At 46.8% G+C, this 10,426-nt stretch overlaps 1 long non-coding RNA gene across 1 annotated transcript; it reads right to left on the bottom strand.

The window, feature by feature from the left end:
- Positions 1–7,827: 7,827 nt before the first annotated feature.
- Positions 7,828–8,662, bottom strand: LOC135366214 (uncharacterized). The gene is made up of 3 exons (XR_010414113.1): positions 8,444–8,662; positions 8,129–8,161; positions 7,828–7,840 (listed from the first exon to the last, which is right to left on the bottom strand). It is a non-coding gene; the product is annotated as an uncharacterized LOC135366214 (long non-coding RNA).
- Positions 8,663–10,426: the final 1,764 nt, after the last annotated feature.

Genomic DNA, 10,426 nt, shown 5'->3' with positions numbered 1-10,426 from the left:
AGTGACGACCAGAAGCTCGTCAGCGTCTATTTCCTCGGACGTCTTCAAAAGCAAACTCTGCGAGGCGTTCGCTTTTCAACAACGAGCTGAACGCGCTGAACATCTGCTCCAGAGACGGATCCAGCTGCTAACGAAAGCGTTACTACCTTCGTCGAAGATGTGTCGCGGCTCTTCCAGCGAGCTGACCCCAAAGCATCCGAGAAGAAGGTGGTTCAGCGACTCATGAGCGGCGTAAAAGAAGAAATTTTTCGCGCCCTCCGCCACGACACGACCGACGCTTCTCTGGACGAAGCCGTCCGCATTGAGAGGGCCCTGCTCTCTCGCGCTACCGTCGACCAACGACACCAGGGCTACGAGGCTTTCTCTACGAGCGCTGGCCTCGACGTCGGATCGCTCAGACAGCTGATTCGAGAGGTGGTACGCGAAGAAGTACGAGCTCTCCTCTGTCCTGAGAAGGCCCAAGGCCCTTTGTCTTCGATCGGTGCGATCATCAAGGACGAGGTTCAGCAGGTAATCCAGACGTCGTCAACCGTCAACCCCGACGCCGAAGTACCGAGACCAACCTACGCCGCCGCTCTAAGACAGGTGCCACCTACTCGTCCGCCGTACTACGGAAACCGTTGGACGCCTCCTAGGCCTGTCCAACCTACTCTGAGCGTCCCGCCACACTCTCAGCGGATCGCAAAACGGACGTTTGGCGGACTCCCGACTTCAGGCCGCTCTGCTACCACTGCGGAAAGGCCATCCACGTCTATCGCCGATGTCCCTACCGACGCATTGGCCTTCCCGGTTTTTCACCCGACGCCCCCCGCAGTCGCCGGTAGTCGCCCCGACGCAATTGAAGACTATCTACGGCAGTCTATCTGTTTCTGCTGGCTCACGACGCGACCTGTCCCCGAGCGTCCCCCACCGCAGCAGGTCGCCAGGAAGACCACTTTCACCGTCACCGGCAAGACGGCCTGTGTGGCGCAGCCCTAACCGGGAAAACTGAAGACTGCAGCTCCGGGAGGTGAAGCTGCGGACCGACGACAAGTTACAATTCCTCCAACTGGACGAACAGCAACGCAGCACCGCTACGACGCTCGAAAAATTACCAATAACCTGAAAATACTCATCGACGGCCATGAGACGATTGCGTTAATCGACACCAGATCCGAAGACTCCGTTATAAGTGGTACGTTGGCTAAGAAGCTTCGCAAGGTGCAAACTATGTGGGATGAGCCTGACATCAGGACTGCTGGTGGACATGTCGTGACACCGACTGGCCGATGCACTGCAGTCATACAGGTGCGTGACATCCAGTACGTCGTCGGCTTCACCGTCCAGCCGGACTGCCCACGGGATGTAATACTCGGAATGGACTTTCTAGTCGAAAATGAAGCAGTCATCGACTTCACAAAACGCCGGAAACTGCGGAAGACAAGTGGTGGGCGCGAATAACCACGGAGAAGCGCGCAAACACGGACGTAGCCGCCGTGACGAATCAGCACATCAACCTGCCCCCCGTGTCGTCAATCTTTGTGACCGCTACGTGCGACAGAGCACCAACTGGCTGTTTGTTTGCGGAAGACAACACTCAACTTCTCCTCGAACGAGGAATTGGGATTGCAAGAGGAATTGTGCCCGTAAGAAACGGAATAGTCGAACTCCTGGTCACAAATTTTCGCCCGGAGCCACAACACCTCGCAAACGGCACGAAGATAGCCGTCATCGTAGACCAATACACCACCACGGATGTTTGCCTGATGGACACTGCTCGCATCGCAGTCACCGCGGAACACGAGGCCGGACATTTCGACGTAAACCCTCAACTCAATACAACTCAAGAGCAAACCCTTCTCCAGATACTCAACGACTTCAGTGACTGGTTCGCTACATCGTCGAAAGTAAGACAAACGCCCATTGCGAAGCACCGCATCATCGTCAACGAAAACGCCCGTCCCATTCACCGCATGCCGTACCGGGTCTCCTGCAAAGAGCGAGAAACGATCCGAACGCAAGTACAAGAGATGCTAAGAGATGACATTATCCAGCCGTCGACCAGTCCGTGGGCATAGCCGGTGGTACTAGTGAAGAAGAAGAAGGACGGAACACCCAGGTTCTGCGTCGACTATGGCGGGCTATCGAAAACGCAGTGAGATAACGAAGAAGGACGTCTACCCGTTACCGCGCATCGACGACACGCTCGATCGCCTTCAAAACGCAATTTTTTTCTCTTCCATGGACCTCAAGACAGGGTACTGGCAAATCGAAGTCGACGAACGGGACCGTGAGAAGACTGCCGTCGTCACTCTTTTCGAATTCAAGGTTATGCCTTTCGGCCTTTGCACAGCACCAGCGACGTTCCAGCGAGTTATGGATACAGTTCTCGCCGGGTTGAAGTGGCAAACCTGCCTGGTGTACCTTGACGATATTGTCGCCTTCGAAAGTTCTTCGCAAGAACTTTCGAAGAACATGTTGAACGGCTGAAGCAAGTCCTCGAGGCTATCAGAACTGCAGGGCTGACGTTGAAGCCCCAGAAGTGTCGATTCGGCTACGAGGAACTCATATTTCTCAGCCACCTCGTGAGCAGCGACGGCGTACGCCCTGACCCTGAGAAGACGGCGGCCATCGCAAATTACCCAGTTCCTTCTAACGTGAAAGACGTTCGAAGCTTTCTTGGCCTTTGCGCCTACTACCGATGGTTAATTCCGAACTTTTCAAGAATTGCGTCACCCCTGAATGCCCTCACGAAGGACGGATCCACGTTTATCTGGAGTAAAGATGAGTGAGGTGCGGGTATACCCGCGGGTATCCGCGCAAGTCTGATTCAGACGCTGTGGCGACAGTTGACGTGGTTGCCAGCTTACTAACACGAAGTGAACCAGTCGTCGTGTCGCAAGATAGCCAAAATTAGCCCTATGTGCCAAACATGACTGACAATAACAACAACTTTATTTTGAGATGATGAATGGGAAGTCTCAGCGCCAGGGGCGATACCCTGCCCCATTTTTAATTGCCCAAACTACCCACCTTCCCGGTCTCATAATCAGCTGGACTCACGCCCTCCCTCCTGCCCTCTCTCAAAGAGTAAGCATAGAACGTGGTGCCAGTAAATGACAAAGCTGTTATCTCGCACACCACGGAAGCACTGGATATGGAACGTCTTGGAAAATAGTTTGGGCACAATGTTCGCGGTTAATCGGGTCGTACACCAAAAGCCGATAGGCTGGTTTTGTGCCTGCGGGTATCGCAGGTACACCCGCGTTATCCGCGGAGGCAGTGCGGGTCAACCCGCGGCTTACCCGCAACCCGCGATGACACGTAAATGTGTATCCGCGAAGAGCAAACTTGCGCGGATACCCGCGGATACCCGCGGGTATACCCGCACCGCACTCATCTTTAGTGATGGCTGCCTAGACGCGGTTTGCACCGGTAGGTTATGCGGCCTTGTGCGGATATCTCTTGCGACAAGCGTGGAACTACAGGACGACTAATTACCTAAAATTCATGAATTACCTTTTTAATTAGATGTTTCCGGGAAAAATGCGAGACAGGTGAATTGGAGTCAGCCATTATTTAAATCTAACCCCTTTATTAAATGCTTCATTCCGAGTATCATGCAAACGGTCTCATGTGGAAACTGTTCAGTGCAACCAGGAGTGATTTTTTTATTGATTTTACAGTTTGCTCGTAGTTAGCTTTGTGGTAATTAATTACTGTTTCTAAGTACTTTCTAAAATTAGTAACTAACTTTACGGACCTTACAGCCTTACGGACAACACTTTGAAATCTTGCTGTTGTTAATGTAAATGGTTTAAGCGTGTATCTCTTGTAGCCTAAATCTATCTGCAATATTGTGCATTTTCAAAGCGTAAGCTCCTTCTACAACGCTCAAGGTTTCACCTTTCCTTGCGTTTACGGACATTGGGAGGGCGGAGAAGAAACAAAGAAGAAAGGTATGGGGGATCTTCGACGTCGCACGAGGATCATGTCGACCGTCCGCGGCCTCTTTCTCTCACCTTTTTTTTGTTAAATTTGATAGCGCAGTGAAAATCCATCCCACTGCGAAAATATTTTACACGGTGGCTCCTCATGGACAGCTTGGCATATGAGACAGGGTCTCGAAGCATGCTAAACGTTACTTAATTGGCGAGTGCAGTGCTCTAGTTCCTAGTAAATTACCACCACTGTTGGATGTGCTGTCTAATTTTCCTTGATGTCTTTAATTTGCCACAGACCCGTTTTATTGCACAAGAACGTTAGGTGTGCTTAATGAACCATTTTAGTGGCTTCTGGGCAGTCTTCGGTAAGTTACTTCTAAAAAGTAACTGAGATACAGTTACAGATACTTTCTTGGTCAAGTAACTAAGTTACAGTTATAGTTACACTCTTTGTCAAGTAACTAGTTACAGTTGCAGTGACTGAGAGAAAGTAACTTAGTTACATTACAGCTACTTTTTATAAAAATGACCATGAGAGGGTGATACAATTGTTAAAAAAATACGTTTATGTATTTACATTTACTTAAGTGCAATAAAACTATTAGTGCACTTAACCAGAAGCTCTATAAGTCAATAAAGCGGCTCTCCCCCAGGGAAAAATACGACATCTGTACCTGACCGAAGAGCACAAGGAATGGGGCACATACCGATTAGGTACAGAAGGAAGCAACGCACTGTTAGGGGGAAGTAGGGTACGTTAGGGTGGAAGAGAAAAAGGAACGACATTTATTCCAGTAACTATAGTTACATTTTGCAGTTACATTCACAGAAATAGTAACTAGTTACAGTTAAAAGCTACTTTTCTGGAAATGTAACTAGTTACCCCCAAAAGTAACTAGTTACAATTACAAGTTAAAAGTAACTTAGTTACTACTCAAGACTGCTTCTGGGCAGCAAGCTGACCTTTCGTCACATTATGCCCACAACCTGAAGTAACTCAAGTCAGTCTATTTCACATTTGCAGCAACTAACAGTCACATTTGCTGATTAACTGCGAGTGAGTTACATTTTATTTTCAAGAGCCTTTCCTATAACTCCATTGCTTTCAGAATTATGTAACTTTAACAATTACACTTCGCAACTATAATTACATTTTTCAGTACTTTACGTGGCTCTGATCATACGTTGATTGGTATTCCTCGTAGCCAATACCTGCCATATCACCAATTTTGTTTCTGAACGTCTACGCCACGCGTGTATTATTGAATCAATGAACATTATCTTTTTCGAAGGTGTATCCTTAAAGGGACAGTCGCATCGACCACAGATCGATTCCGAAACCACAGTAAAATGAGATTCCCCGTCCTTCACTGACCATGTCTCCGAAAGTCCCGTTCCGATCGACGGAATACTTTTTGTATAATTCGTGTGTAAGCGGCGCTACAGCAGACGACGGAAGCGGGCGTCAAGCGGAACTCCCTGCTGAGAATATTTAGCAACGTCACATGGAATCTGACCAATAAGAACGCGGCGAGCCAGAGGAGTCCCCGCGGCTTGCAGCTTGCATGAGCAAGGTCAGGGAGACGAAGGCGAAGGCACATACGGAGATGGCGGACTCGGAACGCGGAAGTGGCGAATCGTGCTGTTCAAATGCCTTTAGTAATAGCTTCCGTGACGAATATACATGTTTGATGACGGCCCATATTCGACGGATACGCTTATTCTGCAAGTCGCTGGTGATGTACGTGCCGCAGCTGCGTTAGCGCAACAGAATGAGCCTCAGGACCACTGCTTTAGGTACGTTCATGATCGGAGTGCTCAATACTTAATCCTGTGACATTCACACTACGACGCAGGAAACAATCCAAGTGTTTGTGCGGCGTCTGTGTTCCTCAGGAACTGGATGAGTACCTATATGCTGCAGTGCTGGTGAAGTGGTAGAGTTGTGCAACGACGGCACGCACCACACGCACGCATCACACTTTGTTCCCAGCTCCCTGTCATCGGCCAGAACTTCTAGTGGTGTATCTACCGCAGTATTGCAGCGACGATCACAGTCTTCGCCTACTGTGCCCACGATAGATAGGCACGTCGAGCAATCCTTATTTTCGTAGTTGTCGTCGTTGTTTGTACACACGACGAATGCCCCATGAAAGTTACGAAGGCTCTAACCAACTGTGCAACTCAAGGGCTGGGTTAGAATTAGAATGATTGTCAGGAAATTAACTATGCTACGTGTTTAGGAAAGTGTCCTTTCTTTTTACAGCTACGTCAGGTTCACTGCTTATTGCGTGTTTACAAGCTGAGTTTGGAGATTCCTTGGACCGAAAAACAGACGACAGATACCTGGGTGTGTCGTCCGCATGATTCGCCAACGTTTTTCCATCCTGGTCCTATCAGGACTATCATCTTTAGTGTGCCTCATTTCCTGTTCACACCTACACCATAATAGACTTGCGTAGTTTCCAATTGAGAAGTGCGAAACAACACAATCTGTGTTACCACAGTAATCCCGAGAAGTGCAAAGGAATAGGCAGGAGCAATAAACTACCTGGCCATAAGTGACAGTTATACTTTTAATGATAGTGTAATGCTTCTTATCGTTGGCAGTATTATAGCATGTGAGGGATATAACACGTCAAATAATTTCAGGTAACGTTTCATAACTCACTAATGGTACAGTTACACCTCATTATCATAGTAAGTGATACATCTGTCTGGGAATGTCCAAAATTTGTCATTCCCACGGGAGATTGTTCTGCCTTGATACAGCAAAACAAATTTTGATACCTGCCATTGATCCAATTTTTTAGCACCACTGTCTTGAAAACAGCTTTCAAGACTGTAACTTCAGAGATCCTTGGCAGAGCATTACCTCTTGTCTATGTATTATAATAATTATTATAATGACAGGCAATAAGTTACGCAAATGTGAATAAATCTCTCTGTTGACTGAGTGTTGTCCATTCAAGAGCTATTGCACAAGTCCACATCCAACTCTTCACGCACAGATATTTATTATTTGCTATGCACAGACAGTCATCAGCGTGCACCACACTGGCAATGTCCCTCGGGATCTGAAGCGGGGACTCACAAAAATAAAAAATAAAATAAACAGTTTTGTAAGTACTTCAATTGCAATGAAAATGGGACGATTGGATAGTAAATTGGATGGTTTCATTATAACAGTGGTACACAGGAAAAAAACTCGGGGTGTTGGGGGGGATCTGGATCGATCTCTGGGCATAACCAAGTGTAAAATTTTAGAAGGGTTAGTACATCCTGCAATGGCCCTCATGCCTCAGACCCCACTACTCGATTAATGCACCTCCCTTTTACAGTAAGAGGCCTCTTACTATCTACGGCATATCCTATCAAAGCTCACAGGACAGCAAATTTGGCCAATGCTTATGTGACAGTGCCTCGTAGAACATGCAGGTTTTCTGTTGAATTGACACTACATCTCTGGTCGCCCCTTTAATGTCTGGAGGTAGGTGCATCATTTTACATTTAACCAGCAGTAATGTATAGCATTGCAAAAAAGGAAACAAGGGCTTAATCTCAACGCTGCATCAGCATCATTCATCATCTCACAATAGCGTTTTTGTTGTCAGCCTCTGCACAAAGATTTGGGTGGACCTGAAACGGACCTTTTTTTTTTCTTTTCATTTCCTGCTGTCAAGTTATTTTGTCTTGGCATGTAGCTGTGAGATGTCAGTAGAAGCCATGAAGTCATTCTCTTTACTTCTTGAACTTGGATGAAGAAAGCACTGTTCTGGAAGATCCTAATTTGTCAGAGGCGTCGTAAAGGCATTAGTGTAAAAACCAGGTCTCTCAGCAAAATTGCCGTGCACACACGTACATTGTTTGATGCCGTTTCATGGATGGATGGGACTTGATCAGCAGCACCTGTCCTTCTATAACACAGAACGTCAAAAGTGCACCTCAAGTTGGCTACGACAACCGCAAAAACCGCCGCCCTACAGCACACAAAGAGTTTACAAACAGAGAGATAAAAGGTAACTGGGAAGTGGGTTATGGCGCTTATGTTACGGACAGAGGTACTGTTTGTATAGTGCCTGTTTCTAACACCAGCACACAAACAGCGTCAGTTCTTCCTTTTAGTGATCGGGGTTCATAGTTTGCGAATTGTTCTGTGTCCAACAATTGTAAACACATTATATGTATTTAAGTAATATACGTACCACTTGCGCTTGACCCTGTCGAACTGCCTGCAGCTGTAATACACATGAAAACCAATCATGTCTACCACATTCCACAAAAGTCACAGGTTCAGTAACAGTGAAAGTTTCATGATAACGCGTCCGACAACGAGAAAAGTCAATCACGTTCATATGAATGACATCACTTGAACTTGTTTATTGTATTTTATTTATCTAGTTATTAATCATAGGTTAGGGGATACCTTACGTTGTACCGATTTCGTCTTTTGCTGCTAAGTTACTCACGCGCAAGAGTGACAGACCCGATTGGGAAACTACATAGACATTGTGACTTACTGTCGAAGTTGCTGGCTCGCTTTGTTCGTGGAACACTGTCGGAACGGCGTCAAGTTTCAATTCGTTCCTTTTTTGTGTCAATCCAAGTTGCACTTCCATGATGTTCTCATCCAGGTACACATTATCGGTGAAATGCGAGGAGCATACACGGACAGCATGAACACTCCTTGCTTCATCTGGATACCCGCTAGTGATGTAGCTGCTTCCAACTTTCGCTTCGTCTGGTGTCTGGCTGTAGCTGTATCCTTGGCGTGCGAAATCAAACATCGAGGTTTTCGAAGGAAGTTTTCCTGGGGTCGGGAACGCTGCGTCGGTTTCCAAACGACGCAAGGATGCAAGCGTAGCGATAGTATCCGAGTCACTAGAAAGTGTCACATGTGAATACGGGCGACGTGCCGGAAAAAAACAAAGCAGCCCCAGACTTGGCGGCAGACGACAGCGTCCTTCACAGCGGATTAGCCAGATTCGACCTTGCGTCACGCGATGTTGTTGGCGCTGGCGCTTTCGAGGATCAAAACGAAACCGGATCTTTTAAATTCGATTCCTCATCACCCGGTCCGTTTTGGAAGGAGAAAATTTGGCAAACAGCTCGTGGTAGTGTACCGAACACATTGGTATTGGATTCGTAACCACGGTTCCGGATGCGACAGTCCCTTTAAAGTTTTTTTTTCTGTCACAAAGAGTGAATTTGTTTATCACTCGATTTTTTCATATATATTTTTTAAATTTATTGTTCATCGAAAGGCATCAGAATAGGGATGTCCCCCACGTGACTTTGTTGTCTGCTTCGACAGACACCTTTTCAAACAAATTATTATTATTATTATTATTTTTTTGAATGGCTATATCCGGTGTTCACCGAGGGCAAATGTTTCTTTCTTTCTTTTTGCTGACCTTGTTTTTCCGTGGTAGAGTGTTGTCCTGCCATGTATATTCGCTCTACCCTATACGTACTGTTAATAATGGGGCACTGTTAATAAATAAAAGAGTAGATGCGTGATACCATTGTCACGCTACCATACGCGATGGGACAAGAAAAAAAAGAAAGAAAAAAGACACGAAGACTGCACGGCATATAGTTCACCAGTTATGCAACTAGATACTACCCAAGCAGCACAATGTACTGAAAGTCGAGTGCAATAGGGGTGGACGGTATGTGTATTATCAATGTTCTTTAATTTCACCAGTCTGCTCAAGGCCTTCCGCCTACCCGGCCACCCCTATTGCACTCGACTTTCAGTACATTGTGTGCTTGGGTACAACCTTGCAATTATGCAACCTTGAAGGTTAAACGCCCTCGGTGTGTTAACTGAAGGTGATGGATTCGTGATTTGTACTGATATCATTCTGTCGTTGTATTCAATCAAAACACGGTTGACAGTGAGGATGCTCCGAAGGACGTTTATTGTGCTCCGTACTAGCCCAAGCAGCACAATGTACCGAAAGTCGAGTGCAATAGGGGTGGACGGTATGTGTCTTATCAATGTTCTGTAGATTCACGAGTCTGTTCAAGGCCTTTCACCTACCCGTCCACCCCTATTGCACTCGACTTTCAGTACATTGTGCTGCTTGGGAGTTAGGAATTCTGCAGCCCTTCTGGTAAGGCGTCTCTACGACATCACCACAAGATGGTGGGAAATGGTTGGTACAGCTTGCCCGTGCTCCTACCTTTTTTGCTGGCATCCACAGTTCGCATTCTGAAAACGCAAAATACGTATTAGTTTAGAACTCCCATCCATGTCAACTGAGAACAACCAGTGTTAAGAGTACTTGATGCCATAATGTCCACACCTTTATCTCAGGTCACACTTTCTGTACTCGCAAAAACGGTAAGCTTTGTGTTTTACGCCAGAACATTTACGTAGCAGCAAAACACCTTTCGTTACAAACAACGCAACCACTGACGCCCGCGCATCCTGACTTGTTCGTTACGTACATGCTAGTTTACATCTTCCATTCATGTGCACTGCATGGGAGCAAGCA

This window comes from Ornithodoros turicata, chromosome 8, assembly GCF_037126465.1.
Source record: "Ornithodoros turicata isolate Travis chromosome 8, ASM3712646v1, whole genome shotgun sequence".
In the NCBI taxonomy this organism is placed as follows: domain Eukaryota; kingdom Metazoa; phylum Arthropoda; class Arachnida; order Ixodida; family Argasidae; genus Ornithodoros; species Ornithodoros turicata.
The sequence above is the reverse complement of the archived record's forward strand: the minus strand, read 5'-3'. Positions and strand labels throughout refer to the sequence as shown.